General features: G+C 44.3%; 1 protein-coding gene and 1 pseudogene across 1 annotated transcript in view; one reads left to right on the top strand and one right to left on the bottom strand.

Moving 5' to 3' along the window:
• The window catches only part of Kiaa1549l (KIAA1549 like), a 265,407-nt gene that overhangs the window by 78,578 nt on the left and 170,511 nt on the right, over nt 1-16,318 (top strand). The gene's annotated exons all lie outside the window — the stretch shown is intronic.
• LOC114620970 lies at nt 10,938-11,528 on the bottom strand (annotated as a pseudogene).

Here is a 16,318-nt window from a genome sequence, read left to right as displayed (position 1 = left end):
CACGCACACACACACACACACATTCATGCACACACACGCACACACACGATGCTGCCCCTTTAGGCCATTCCCTTTATCATAGGTTTGTTTTGAGAGAGTGTGGCAGGTCCTTCTGAAGTGTAGTTTGTGGCAGCTACTCTAGGAATGATTACACATTTGATGCTCTTACTTGACAGATCTACCCCCTAATGTCACGTTGTCTTTGGCTACTTCTTTGTGTGCTGTCTCACATAAGGCCTATGTATGATGCTCAGCCTGGGAGGGTTTGCTTAGAACAACAACATCCTATTAGTAGCATGACCTAGTACTTCTTATTTGTCACAATCGTGGAAGGAGTTGAGGACCTGAAGCAGCAGTGTCCTGGAGGATATGAGAAACTGATTAGGATTCATGGCGTACCCCATTTCACACAATCTTCCAAGCCTTTCCCTACTCTGGTTTGTAGAAAAGTGTTCATCCCACTTGCTCTTTGAATCTTTACTTTGTCTCTCCCTCAGTAGCTTACAGCACATTCCCACGGAGGGCAGGCGCCTCACCACGCCCTCTACTTCACCAGAGCAGTTCCTCTCCAAGAAAGTGATTAAAACATTTGGCTCTCAGTAAACATGGCTGCCTTGGGTGGGACTTACACATTGCCCAAACAGCAACTACCAGGCAGTCCCTGGTACTTAGAGAGGGCTTTGAAGAGGGGCCTCCACTCTACTGGAGCAGAAGTAGAAAACTGGCTTTTCACTGGTGACTTTTGGTGGAAGGGATTGGGAACCTGAGGCTAAGGTGAGGGGAGAAGGGAAGCAGGCGGGCATGTGGTGTGAACCTGATTTTGAGGAGATTGGTTGCTATACAGCAATGCAGGCCAAGCTTGATGTCATGATGATGGGTTGTGGCTGGAAAAAGGTTGTTTGACAGATATTGCATGGGTGTGTTCCTGTAGATGGGGGGCAGTGTTAGTGGGTTCCTGGTATATCAGAGCCATCTGCTGGTTAAAAACATCCATGTGTTGACACACCCACTGCTTGCTTGATTATCTGTATGCCCACTGGTTTGGTAGACTTGAGCATATGTTTGTGAATGTGACTATGTGTGCAAATATGGTGCCTGTTACATAATGTTGGTTACAGGAAGATTTATACATACAGAGGGGGCTGTCAGCTTTGGGAAAGGATAGCTAATTAAAAAGATTTTCCTTACATCGTGTGTTTCTGCTATATAAGAACACAAGCAAAAATCCCCATTAAGCATTGACATTTAGTGTTTGACAAGGATTGGGGGTGTTTGAGGAAAATGGGGTTCCTGGCTTTTGCTGTGTGAGGTGGTTAAAAATGCATATTTACATGCAGAGAAAAATACTCTGGGAGGTGTAGACACCAAGATGTCACATCTAGCTGTCTTGGCAAAGAGGGGTTATTGGACACCAATTTTTCACTTACTTATGTCTATTTTTAAAAATTTTTCTGTAGCAAAATTTCATACTTAAATACAAGCTGAATAGCATTAAGCTGATGTGGAGGATGGGTTTATGTACATAATTCTCCGTTTCTAGAGAATAATCAGTTCTACTTCATGTTTCCGTAAGAAATACAGGTTTTTCATGGAAAAGGATAGGTCATCTTTTCAATAAAAGAAAAGTCTGTATTCAAAGAAAAGGTTAGGCCAGCATAAGAATGTCTATTATGTAACGAAGACCTATGTGGTATGCCCAGCTCTTCCTACACACGCTCTACACACGCTCATTCCTACACACGCTCAGTTACAGCAACACCACATCTCCATTTACAAGTGACTACAAGGAGCTTCACCCAAATGTTCGAAGCACTGAGGCAGGTGAGTGATAAGCTGGGATTTGAGCAATTAAATTACTCGACTCTAAAGTCTGGCCCTCCTTCCACACCATCCTGCCCGCCTGGCACACAGGCATCTGGGAGGACTGAGTTTGTATGCTCTGAACCTGGAGATTCTCCAGACATTTAATCCTATCTCATGCCTGAACAGCGGAATGGCTTACACCTGTGCAGCCTCTGTTCCCAAAGGGTCTGAGTGTCACTATTGTTAAATGAATTATATGGTGAGAATAATCTAACCAAAAAGTAAAATCCACCAACATTTATAGAGTATACACCATATGCCAGATGTGCTAAGTCTTTTATGTGAACTCTCTCTGTAATTCATAACAGCTCTGGGAGGTAGCTATCATTAAACCTCTCATTTTACAGACATGTTTCTACTGCGGCATGTAGAGAATTCAGTTTGTCTAGGGTCACCCAGCTAGAGAGTCTTCCAGCTGGCTTTAGGCTAGAGCCATGTGCCTCGTTGGTCTAAAACGCTGAGGAAAATTCGATTCCCTCTTACTGGTTCCTGATGGCTGAGCCTCTCCCAACCTGGGGTCAAAACCATGGAGACTTTTCTAAAGACAGAATCATGCATGCTTAATTCCAGAGAATGCCTGGATCATTTACCATGCTGCTAATTCCTAGTTAAAAATCAGAAGACTGTGTAGACAGTTTACCAATCAGCAGAGTATTTTGCATGATCTAATAGATCTATTTCCAGTAAAAGCTGGATAGCTATCCGTAATATTTAAGAAAGGCGATTTAAGTAACATTGTCTACTTTGAATGTTTGGTTTCCTCCATGGGTTAGATTGGATGGTAAGGTGACTCTCTTGACTATATGACCTTTGTGATGGAAAGTGGTCTCACCAGTGTTTGTTTATTGCTTCTAATTGCTCCTTGGAAGTCTCAGTAAAATCATCTGTATGCATCTCCATGAAGCATCAGCTCTGTACTAGGGCGAGCTTTCAATTTCCTGAGAAAATAGTTATTTTTCTCAAATAATGAGAATTATATTGACCATCCTATGTCTGTCTTTATCATCACCCTGTGTATATTTTTACTGTATTCACCAGGAGACAACACTGGGAAGACAGTGCCTTCCGAGGTTAGCGGCCTGAGCTCTCTGAGTATTAGATTGGTTAGGTACAAAGGTTAGGTACTTGTGGCATTTCTCATTACTGTAACAAAATACTTGGCAAACGCAACTCAAGGAAGGAACAGTTTATTTTTGGCTCATGGTTTGAGTGGAAGGAAGGCATGGTGGTAAAAGAAGCGACCGTTAGGTGCCACAGGAATGTGAGACAGCTAAGCACACTGCATCTGCAGTTAGGAAGCAGAGAGAGAGATGCATGCCTGCCGGTACCCTGCTCACTGGTATCAATCTGAGACCCCAGTCTGTGGGATGGTGCTGGCATGTGGATCTAAATGCTGGTCTTCCTCAGTTCAACCTCTGTGGACATAGATTTATGAACCTAGAGGAGTGTCTCCCAGATGATTCTACATACAGCCAAGTTGACACTGAAGATTAAAGGCCGTACCCAGTCAGTCCTTTACTTCACTGACCTCCAGCAAGGTCCTTCTTTGTTTTACATTTTTCTTACACATAGAATGAAAGTTAATGCTACATTTGGTTGATTCTCAGACCTACTTTCTTTAAATATTTTTTTAACATTTCCAAAATCCAAATGTTCATCATGGTTCAATTAACACATCCTTTTCTTTTTAATAATGCCTTACATTTATCTAAATGCAGTACCTCCCCCTTTGGGCTATTCTAAGAGCTATGTGAGGTACCATATATAAACATCGCTTGGCACATGAGCATCATGAAATGCCATTGCCTTCCTTTTTCACACCCAGTCCCCGGAACCACACTCATCCTTGTTGCTGACTCATGGTTTTCCCTCTTAGCCATTCTCCCCTTTATAGTTAAACCTTATCCATTTTGTTTTAGCCAGAGAAAGTAATTTATAGCAAAAAAATGGATGGTGTGGTCAGATATAGTAATGATGGCTACCACCAAACCATCCAGAACCATAAGTAATAAAAATACTAAATACCAACCTTACTGAAAAGGAACAACCAAGTCCACGCCACGTGCCTATGTTGCCCAGGAAGAGAAGTGACAAGCATTTGTGTTCAGACTAAGCTAAGGGCTACTACAGAGGATTGACTAAGTTCAAATGAAGGATTATTTTTCTGGTTGGTAATTGTAGCTCACAGAGAACCTGACCCTTTTTCTACCACGGTGAGTATGGCAAAGAAGACTGTCTCATGCTAGCTTCTATTACTGTCTGTGGCACCTGCTTCACACAACGTCTTTTCTCTTTAAACAGTTCCTTTATTCTTCCTATTTAGTAGCTTAGTAGCTGCTGGTAGGATCACGTCAACTTTATCTGTTGTTGTTGTTGTTGTTATTTTGAAGCAGGGTAGTGTGTAGCAGAAGACCTTAAACTCCTGGTCTTCCTACCTCCACCTCCTGAGTGGTGGGATTACAGTCATATACCACTAGGTTTGGTTTACTTGGTGCTGGGGATTGAATCCAAGGCCTTGTGCATGTGAGGGAAGCACTCTTACCTGAGCCACCTCCCCAGTCTCTGTGTATTATGATAAGTAGGAATTTTTGAAAAGTCTCCAGTTTGCTCTAGGTAAAGTCCTAGAACCATTTTCTCTCCATGGGCTGTATTTCTGGAGTTCTATGCTAGTGCTATGCGAGAAGGGGCTGAATCAATAGAAAGGACAGAGAAATATTTATTTAGTCCCCACCCTGTGCCAGACACTTGGTTGGCCCTCTAGAGATACCTTCATGTTTGATCCTTGTGATCATTTTTGATCAGATATCCTCTTTTTCCAAATGAGAAAACAACCTCAAAGTTGCCCAGGAACTTGTTCATCCAGCTGCCAGCATGTGTTGGGTCAGTGATTTAAAAGAGGGTCATCCAGACTCCACAGACCAGAATCTTTTCATTACTTTGGCTCACAGCTGGAGGGAACAAGTTCATTCTGGAGATAAAGATCAGACGGTAAGTGTGGCTCCAGCTGTATGGAGAATGGACAGCCGACCACACTGTGTCCGAGCCTCTTACCTGTCAGCAGACACACATGATTTCATTTGTTCCATGTCCTCTGCCACTTGATCATTCATTTTTCCATCTGTGCCTTTGGATATTCATTCATTCATTCATTCATTCATTCATTCATTCATCCACCCAACCAACCAATCAACAAGCATTTATTGACTATCTACTGTGTGCCAGATATCACACTACCTTCAAATCTACTAAACGAGACTTAGATTCTGTCTCCCTTCACATCCTTATTGGTGATATGTCATAGCATGAATGCCTGACGAATGCTCTCTTTCTCTGTTTGTCCCTGTGTGTGTCTTTCTCTCCTTTTCCCTCTTTGCCCCTACTTGCCCTCTGTGTGTGCAGCTGCACTGTTTCTCCTAGTGCCACTCACCTCTTGACACATGTTAGCATCCTCATCTTCTGTCTTTGTTGTTTTTCTTTAACATTATTTTCTATACTGTACTAAGAGTGCTTTGTTCAGATACACAACTGGGTAGAACATTCTTGTGCCTCAACTTTTCTAATGACTTCTGACAGCTTTATGACAAAGCCTGAACTTCTCACCAAGGTTTTTGAGTCTCTTTGGGGTCTTCATAATTCTTCCTACTTTGACAAGCTCAGTTGCATGGGACTTCCATAATGCTGTCAGGTTTCAGTCCAGCCTTCTTAATCTGGAATTTGCTCTGCTCACAAGTCTTTGATGGAGCTCTATTGAATGTCTTACAAATCTCAAACAACCGAATCTAGTGCATTCTGTGTGCTTCTGAGATGAGGTCCTTTGCCCCACATGGTCTTGTTTGAAACAGCTTTATCCTCCCCTTCAGCTTTCTTGTCTTCTTTCCTCGTCATATCACATGGAAAGGGTTCTCTGACAACAAAGCCTAGTCAGGAACTCCTGCTGTTTGCTTCTGTCCCTCAGAGTTTTCCAACCTTTCAGACACTCATTGCCCATAGATGCCCAATGGGCAGGTGCTTGGCCGGATTCTGCGTTGACTCCTCAGCAGCTGGCTCCTTGACCCTACACACAATAGGAGCTTGATAAACATCACTGGATGGATAGACCATAGATTCATACACCAATATGAAGCAACCAGGAAGTCTTTATGCTTTTGTACAAATATTCATTAAAAAATGTTTAGCCATTTTCTTCTTCTATTGTTTAAAATTGATAAGTTGATTGGCTGACTCTTGACAATCGATGCATGCAAGAGTACTAGGGGATAAATCCGGGAAATCTTGGCAATCAGAGGAAGAAGTAAGGGGTGGGCAGCCTCGAGTTTATCAAGATGACAGTGTCTTTTGTTTTAATCAAGTATGTTGTGACTCTTATTAATGAGACAACTCAAATGTTTCTGTGGAAAAGCACAGCCCGTTAGAGAATGGCCAAGCATCAGAGGCAAAGCTTCAGTGTAGGAGGTTTCAATGTCAAAGAAGGAAAAGGAGTGGCTCATGCCATGCTAGGCCAGCCACAGGTTGCAACAGGTTAGTGGACTGGATTGGCATTTGTAGAGAGAGGTTGTACATGGAGAAGAGGGCAGTGGTGAGGAGCCCTGCTTGCTACTTGAGTAGTGTTTCCTGGATGCACAGCAGAATCTCCAACATTGGATCTCAAAGTGGTATAGCCAGCATGTTTTGTCTTGATTGCTTTCTCTGTCTGGGCAGTGGCAGAGCCAGCTTTGGTTTCTAGATCATCGCAAATGAGCGTCTGGGGTGGGACTGGACATCACTTTGCTTCTATTTTTTAAAAATTCATGTATAGGTGTGTATGTAAATGCATACATGCTGCAGCACTCCTCTGGAGAGCAGGGGATGATCCCCAGTGCTCCTTCTCACCTTCCATTTGTTTGAAACAGGTTCTCTGTGTTGTATGCACTCTGTGTTGCGTGCACAAGGCAAGCTGGCTTGTGGGCTTCTCACCGCCTACCTTCTTGCTGGAGGAGTGCTGGGGTTACAGGAGCAAACCACCTTACTTGGCTTTTACAAAGGACCTCAGGCTTATATGGCAAGTGTTTGACCCACTGAGCCATCTTGCTAGCCAGAACGGAGGGAAACTGTAACGGTGGCTTCTGCAGCAACAGAAGAAGCAGCCTGAAAGTCTGGCTGGCTTGTCTCATTCCATCCTGGAGTTCTGGTGAACAAGAGGATAGAAAACCTTGAAGTAAAACACAACACAACAGACAACACCTCAAGACTCGCTGGTTGAGCTCTCCAGAGTGGGACCTCGCTTGCAGCTCTCCAGCATTAATTCCCTGCATGTCTCCAGTCTTTTCCAGACAGCCACATTTCCCCACCGACAAAACATTTGAATCTCAGCGACATTTCTCCATCATTATAAATAGCAGGGGGTTTTAAATCATTTTTTAACTGCCAAAGCCTCCTCCCCACTCCGTGACCCAGTGGGGCTATACAACTTTGAGCAAAGCCATTTGGATCCTAAAACAGATCGATTGGCTCTGGTTACACTCTAGTACTCCAAGAACTGCTGATTTTAGCACACTTGGAACTTTCATGAAGGTGTACATTTTCACATCTCTTGGTCTGCAGTTTCCATGGCACCGAGCGTTTATGTTTCAGTGATGCTCCACTGTGGCTCCAGTCATCTTTAAGGGTGCCTCGGGGTTGTGAAATGAAAAATCACCACAAAGGAATTAGCCTCAGTCACAAAAGATAATGGTGGACAAAATACTAAGCTCCAGCAAGGAGCATCACAGAGTCACTGGGCTTGTAGTCCTGTGGGATGTGCCAGGACAGACCTGTCTCATCCCAGGCCTGGAACATGCTCTAAGACTCTGCCACTGACACAGGATCTGGAATGATGCTGTGTCAGCATGAGTGTTCGCTAACGTTCTGATCCTGCATCTCTCTCTGTCTAATCATCCCCTTTCCTGCTTTCCCTGGTGAGCGACATTGGCTATTTATAAAATGTGGGTAGAAAACATCATGTATGCAGCGAGAAGATTAAATTTTGTGAGTGTTGATTAGCATTCTCAGCACTGCTTTAAAAATATATATTGTAATGAACCCTCCTCTGCTGAAATATGGCTTTCCATAATCATAAGTCTGGCTTCAGTGCCACTGTAATTTCTGTAAGTATACTTTATTGTTCTCTGGTCCTGAGCAGAGTAAAGATAGTGAGCATGTTGTTTTTGAAGAATGTAGACACATCAACACATAGTTATTTATTGTTAAGGTTTCTAGTGTAGATGTGTGTGTGTGTGTGTGTGTGAGAGAGAGAGAGAGAGAGAGGAGAGAGAGAGAGAGAGAGAAGAGAGAGGAGAGAGAGAGAGAGAGAGAGAGAGAGAGAGAGAGAGAGAGACTGAGTGCCAGTGGAATCTGGAAGAGTCTGGAGCAGAAAGGGAAAGAAGTACACTGAACATGGCCAGCAGACTGGACTGGTCAGGGCTAGAAAATCACAGCAGGAGAGAATAGCAGAGATATTGAGACAGCGAGAGAGGGAGAATCGAGCATAGTTAGACAGTAGATCGCAAGAGAAGGAGTCAGTGACAGGAAACGACTAAGTGCTAAGGGAGAATAGTGAGAAAGGTCAGGTATAACACGGACGAGGACGGGTGGCAGGGGTTGGAGGGAGTGTAGGGTGGGGCATAGTGAGAAGGGCTAGGGTGCTAGCATAGACTCTGATATGAGTAACAGGTACTTGTGATGCTGAGAGGGCCTGGAGGCCAGCGTGAAGCTTGATATGGTGATATGTGGTAGCCATGGGGCCCCTTGCCAGAGGTATAGGAAACAAATCGTTTTTTAAAAACGTCTTCAGAAGGGTAGAAGTAGCAAGCGGGGGAAGGTGGTCTCAGAAGGTTGTTTTGGTTGTGGACAGAAGCGGGATCTAAGGGGGGAGGGCTTCGTTTGTTTTGTTTGTAGAATCCTTATGAGATATGAGTAGTGCATCATTAATTTTTCCCACTTAGAGGCCACAACTCAGTGTTTCTAAGTGCACTCTCATAATTGTGCAACCATCACCACTATATGATTTTAAAATAACATTGCAAGTCCCCAGATAAACCTCATTAATTTACCTTCTTTCCTGTGGTTTGCCTGTTCTGGTCACACACACACAGACACACAGACACACAGACACACACACACAGACACAGACACACACAGACACAGACACACACACACACACACACACACACACACACACACACGGTATCACATAACATGTAGCCTTTCATACACCCATATTTTAGCAAGTACCCATACTTTAGTTCGCTTTGCTCCTGAGGCCGAGTCTATCATGGGGGCATGACACATCTTATCTATTCATTTAGTGATGTGTGCTTGGGGTTCCCCTCACATTTTTGGGCTATAATTACAATAATTCTGTGAGTGTTCACGTTCCAGCTGTCATGTGGCACATGCTTTCAGCTCTCTTACACACATTTCTAGGAGTGGAATTGCTCCTAGACATAGGATGATATCTCTACATTTAACCATTTCGGGAATCACCAGCCTGTGGTCAGTGGCTGTGTCATTTTTCAATCCCACCAGCAATGCATGAGGTTTATCTTCTCTACATCGTCTTCAGCATTCGTTACTTCCTACTCATCCATCTTAGTAGATGCAAACTAATGTCTGGTTCTGGTTTTGAGTTGCATTTACCAAATGACTGATCATTCAGAACACCCTTTCCCGTGCTTGTTACTTCTCTTTTCTTTGGAGAAACGTCTCTTCCACTCCACTGGCCATTCTTGTTTGTTTATTTTTGGTGCGGGGACCTGAACACAGGCTGTGCCAATGCTGAGGTCATGGTGTACTCTTGAACTGTACCTCCAGCTTCCTCTGCCCATCTCAGAACTAAGATTAGCTGGGAAAGTATGGTGTGAGTTAATTCTGACTGTCCACTTGATCTATCTGAGTAAAATACACCTCTGATTGTGCCTCTGAGGGCTCTGAGGTATGTGATGATTCATTAGTGGATTAGAGATTTGAATAAGTTATCCAGCAGAGTTGGGACTGGGAAGTGGTACATAGGGTAGGAAGTGGCTCAATGCGTGCTCTTGCTGTCAAGGGACTCGACCTCAGCCCAGGTCACAGAAATGGATCCAGTAGACACTGATCAAAACTGTGAGGCAAAACACATCCTCCTTTCTTTCAAGTTATTCCCTCAGATATTTTGCCAAGGCACTGGCTGGCTGACCCAAGTTTTTTTTATGTATTCTGTTTCAGACATCAGTTCTTTATCAGATATACAGTTGAACTGTATTTCCTCTTATTCTGTCCTTTGAAGAAAATCCTTAAATTTTTAATGAAGTTCAGTTTACTATTTTTATTTTTGTTTGTGATTTTGGTGACATGCCTGAAAAACCATTGCCTACCCATCCTCCTGTAAAAAACCCTAAAAATAACCTCAATGGCTCATCAAATTCCTTTCAAAAAATGATGAAGTTAGAAGAGGAAGAGGAACGGGACTTAGGGAGGTAGGGGAGACAAGAGAGAGAAACGTGGTGAATGGATCAGATGCAGTATATATGTATTAAAAATTTTATAATAAAGCTCATTGCATGTAAGTAATAAATACTAATTTAAAAAAAGAAGAGACAAGAACACACTTCTGGGGCTGGAGGGGTGCTTCCACAGTGAAAAGGATCCCTGGGTCACAGCTGCCATGTCACAGGGCTCTCAACCACTGCTAACTCTCATTCCAGGAGATCTGGCACTCTCTTCTGACATCCATAGACACCTGCACTCACGTGCACAGACCCATCCACTCCCACACAAGCACACATAAAAACAAACAAACAAACAAACAAACAAGCAACCCAAAACATTGCCTAACTCAAAGTCATGAAAATTTAATTCTATATTTTCTCCTAAGATTTTTGTTGTTTTAACTCTTACATTTAGATATAAGATGGATTTTGAATTATTTTTTGCATGTGGTATGAAGTACAGACAGGCCCCAGCTTCTTTGTTTGAACATGTGTATGATCATCTTTTTTTTTTTTTTAAGGCTTGTTTTATTTTAATGACTGATCCATGGGAAACCACAGCCGGGCAACTGTGTACAGACTGAGGGAAGCTTATTTCTTGGTCTCTTTCTCCTTGGACAGAGTCTTGATGATCTCCTCCTTCTTGGCCTGCAGGCGCTCCTCCCTGCGCTTCCGTGCTTCCTTGGTCTTAGACCTGCGAGCCTCAGCCTGGTCAGCCAGTAGCTTCTTGCGGGCCTTATCTGCCTTCAGTTTGTGGATATGTTCCATGAGAATCCGCTTGTTTTTGAATACATTGCCTTTGACCTTCAGATACAGGCTGTGATACATAGGGCGGTCAGTTTTCTTAGATTCCTGGCATCTCCTGAGGAGCTGGCGCAGGATTCTCATTCTTCTCATCCAGGTGACCTTCTCGAGCATCCAAGCGTTGGCCGTACCCTTCTTCTTCCCTATGCCCATATGCCTCCCCTTCCGTCGGGCCAAGGTGTTTTTCCGGCAGCGAGCCCGGGAATGGACAGTCACGGGCTTCCGGATGATCAGCCCATCTTTGATCAGCTTCCTGATCTGCTGCCGGGAGTAGGCATTGGCGATTTCATTGGTCTCATTGGAATCCAACCAAACCTTCTTTTTACCACAGCGGAGGACACTAGAGGCAAGCGTCTTCTGTAGCCTGAGCATACTCATTGCTGCGGACGCGCAGCGAAAGGAAAGAGCTTGCGTGCCGCGGGCTCCTCCCATTCGTGTTCATCATTTTTGAAGAGATGATTATTTCCCTCGTTGACTAGTCTTGGTGCCCTTGCTGGTAATTAACTGGCTTTGGAGGTGGAGTTAATTTACTAAACAGTTGGGAATTAGGTAGAAAGATATTGAAGATTTGGGAGAAATTAAGAATAACCCTTCAACGATCATCCATGGGGTAGGAGGAGTCAGAAGCAAACAGAAAGTGCAATAGAAGACACTGAGTTCTGTGGAGTCAGCCTGGATGCTAAGGAAGTACTCTGGAAGAGCATCTAACTTAATCTTCAGGGACTAGGAAATACTTCCTGGAGGAGGAAGTCAGTTAAAAGGTTGCTCTAACATCAGGTGAAGGTCATTGCTGGACAAACACTGCCAATGTACACTTGCATACTGACCGAGTATAGCTGTCTTCTCAAAGCCCTTGTTATCTTACTCCTTAGTCTGGCACAGGTTGTAATTCCTTTTGACTAAAGATTGGTTCCTGTTCCTCAGCGTAGCATTCAGAAGCGCTCTGCCCATTGGATTTACCCCTTCCCATTCTAGTCATGATGGGTTCTTCTTCCCCGTGTGTGCTCCTTCTCAGTCACCTAGGCTGATAGCCTAACCCACCTACAACGACTGGCCCATTCTCTCAAATCCTCTTGTGAAGTCCTAACTAATATGCACGTGCACATGCACATTTACCCCGAATTGCACTTGCTTGCCAGCCTCTGTGATCCTGTGTCTCTCATTATGAACCATCCATCACAGCCAACTACAGATTTTAGTCATACTCCTGTTTTCCTGCATTTCTCTTTTGTGAGAAGCCAGAGGGTGTGGATTCGAGGCGAACTCATCTTTACATCCCCCACACTGTCACATATAAGACTCTAAGAGCTTGAAAAGGCAAGGCTAGATAGAGCCTGGCTCGACTCTGCTGTTAGCACTATGCCTCTGAGGCCTTTACCCCTCATAAGCCCCCAAACTCCCCACTTATAGAGGAGATAATGACAATGCCCACTTTTTGAGATGAGTTTGACAATAACTGAAACTGCTCCAGTGAAACATTGCATAGAAACTGTCATAAAACAGGCACTCAGTAAACACCGGCCGGGTGAAGTGTCTGCAAACTTATTGCTTCTTAGGTTATCTGTAGCCTCCTTCCTCTAGGCAACAGCCTGTCATCCTTTCTGGAAAGTGAGAGAGGATGTAGAAATTCTAATTATTGTTGCTATGGACAATTTTTGTTGTTAATTAAGCAAGGTTGCAGTATCTGGAACATCCAGGAGAATATCTGAGGGCCTAAGCGCCTTGCAGAATATGCATGTTTGGACACCATGATGTTGAATGAACCTCTTGGCTGTGTGGTTTGCTGACTGGTCCTAAGGAGCTGTGAACATTTAAAGAAACAGGCACGGAAAGGGCACATCTCTCTCTCCTGCAAAGATTTGCTGAATAGGTCTAGTCAGAGTTATGTATACCTGTTATCTAAACCAACTTCCTGGGTGGCCTAGATGCACATATGGGGAAACTTTTTAACCCTTCTGGTTCTGTGGCTACTTGTATATAAAACTGTATTTATTTTCTTTGCTTAGCCTTGTTCAAAAAGTTAGCAGTGATGAGTCTATAAGTATGGCCCATCTTTTACCATTTATGTATACCTTAAATGGAAATGCATAGCAGAGTAGGCTGAGGTAATTTTTTCTTTTGTTTTAAATATAGTTTTGAAGAGGGGGAGGTAGAGCTCTGTCAGTAAAGTGTTTGTTATGAAAACACAGGCCCTGAGGTAGATCCCAGACTCATGTAAAAAGCTGGCCATAGACGTGTGCACTTGTAATCTCTTCACTGGGGGTGGAGACAGGTGGATCGCCAAGGCTTACTGGCTAGCCAGCCTGGCCTAATTGGTGAGCTCCAGGCCAGTGAAAGACCCTGTCTCAAAAAAACAAGGCTCCTGAGTAAAGATGTCTGTGGTTATCATCTGATCTACACTAAACACAGAAACACAGGCACACACACACACCACATTCTCATACACACACATACATACCCACCACACCACACATCCTCATACACACACACACCACACAATATACACACAGATACCACTCACCACATACGTCACACACACTCACACCACATCCACCACACACATGCCACTCACCACACATACATACACCACATACACACACACACAACACACACACACAACACACACACACACACACACACACACACCATACTTTAAATTTTTCTCACCTCTACCCTCACTGCGATTTGTGCAATCTGAGATGGGCCCCAGGTACATCTGTATCTTTCAAAAGCTGTCCAGATGTGCCCAGATGTACCAGGAGCTTGTCTCTAGAGTGCCCCCAACATGATCTTTTACAGATTAGCATCTCCACACAGCTGGTTCTGGTCGGGGCAGCCTGTAGGAAGCACACTGTGACAGACACTTGGTTTCTGTGCTGAGATGCGAAAGCTGCCAAGCTAGCCACTCTGAAGGGAAGGAGAATCTGCAGTTCTGTGGAAAGACAAGTCTACTCTGCAGCCATGGCCCCGGCTAATGAGCTCAGACGCTGGGCTGGTTATGGAATTGGGGAACCTCAATTGCTGCTGGAAAATGCGGGAGAGATATTGAACTGAGAAGAACCTCAATTCTTTAAATGAAGGGTAAAGTCTAGAGTGGCTATCTGAGAGGAGGAACGGCCAGAATGCAGAACACTTTAGAGACAGTCTCCCTACAAGCCCATCGGGCTGATCATGTTACCTTTAACTTGAAACTTATGGTGGATTCTCATTGCACTCGATTGCCACCCAGACTCCACGCGCTGGCTTCCTGGCACCTACATGTCTTGGCCTCGCTCGTGTCTAGCTCACTTCACTCTAGCTGCCTTCCCTGGAGCTCACAGGCAGTTTAGGACCTCACTATTCCCTCTTCGGGCTCATTTTCCTCACCATGTGCCTCATGGCTCCTGCTAATCATTCAGGTCTCAGCTCAGATGTCATTTTAGTGACGGTACATCCTATAAAGAGGGTTCCTCCCACTGGCACAAGGAAACATATTATTAGGCTATCTTTGCTTTTCCATAGAAGTGATTACTCCACGGGCACCTCTTATTTATTTACTTAGATATTCACTCGCTTACTACCTGTCTAACAGACGTCTCTTCCATGGGAATGCAGGCTGCACGAGAAGAGTGGTGAGCCTTACTTGGTTCCGTATCTCCGGTGCCTAACAGAGTGCTAGGTGCAGTGTTAAGAGCTGGACAAATGATGGAGTGAATGAAGGAATGTAGAATCCAAACCTCACACCAGCTAACTAGGGTTCAGAGAGCTAGGGTGCTTGATAACATGGTTTTTTATTTACTAGTTTGCTATCTTATTTATTTATTTATTTTTAGGTTTTGTTTTTGAGACAGGGTCTCGCTCTTGACAACAATTCACTATGTAGCCTATGCTAATCTTGAACTCATGGTGATTTTCCTGCCTCAGCCTTCCAAGTGTTGGGACTACAAATGTTAGATATACTAGATACTATGCTAGCTGAGGACGAAGTTTTAGTGATCCGGGGCCACTGATCAGGCCAAGACAAGAAGCCCACAAGGCACAGACAAGGAGATTATTGCTAAGTAGTAGTGGCTAGCAGCACCATGGCACATAAGAAGAGAGCCAAGCTACCTCCTTCTCTGGGGGAGCCTGCTGACAGCCTCTGAGGCAGGACCTGAGCCCAAGGGGTAGACATGTGTCCACCGAAGAAGGATGCCACCACCCACTTTTGGCACACTGGGGAATGAAGCCAGGTAGCCTGTTTCTAACACATCAGAAAGAGCGACCGACCATACCATTAACAAGCTGTAGAAATCCACTGAAGTATGACTCACGGAAATGTTTTCTCTGACCTTCTGCCCGCTGGGATAGAACACAATAGATTTTAAGATGTAGACATTTAATGGGAAGTTTTCAGAAAGACACAGTGATGAATCACTAGCGGTGGGGTATGGCTGTGTGGATTGATGGACAGACATACTCTTGTGTTCATGCACACGTACCCCTGGCCAACATTTTCATGTGAGCTTTCTTCTCACTTTTTCAGTCCCTTAAAAGCATCACTTGCTGTCAAGAACCACTGGGCTCAGGATAATGTGTTTATCTAGTGTGGCTTCAGGTGGCTATGTCAAAACACATCCTATCCTTCTGGGATTATCATGTATGAGCTCCCTCTCTTCCTCCTGCAGAGCCCAGCACGATGCCCCAAACACAGAAGGTGCTTACTAAATGGCTCCTGGATGCTCAGATACACACACAATACATATCACTGCAGGAAAATATTTAGGATTTTTCTAATGTCACAGAACAATAAGAAACAGACCCCAGGGCATAGGATACCTGCTCTCCTCCTATGTGTCTAGTGATATGTGCTCTCCTATAGTGTCTGGGAGCTGGAGAGTTGGCTCAGTCAGTAAAACGAATGGCACACAAGTGAGAGGATCTGAAGTCAGGTCCTAGAACCCACACTGAAAAGCTTGGTGTGGTGGTGCATGTTTATAATGCCAGTGTGGGGCACAGAGACGGTGGATCTCTGGGTTCTGTCTCCAGGCCAATAAGAGATCCTGTCTTAAAAAACAGGATGGATGTGGACTAAGGAACAACACCTGAGGATGACCTCTGATCTACACACACACATACACACACACACACACACACACACACAGAGAGAGAGAGAGAGAGAGAGAGAGAGAGAGAGAGAGAGAGAGAGA

Source organism: Grammomys surdaster, unplaced genomic scaffold (genome assembly GCF_004785775.1).
Source record: "Grammomys surdaster isolate TR1022 unplaced genomic scaffold, NIH_TR_1.0 170, whole genome shotgun sequence".
NCBI classification, from domain to species: Eukaryota; Metazoa; Chordata; class Mammalia; order Rodentia; family Muridae; genus Grammomys; species Grammomys surdaster.
Note: the sequence above shows the minus strand (reverse complement) of the source record. Positions and strands in the feature narration are given on the sequence as shown.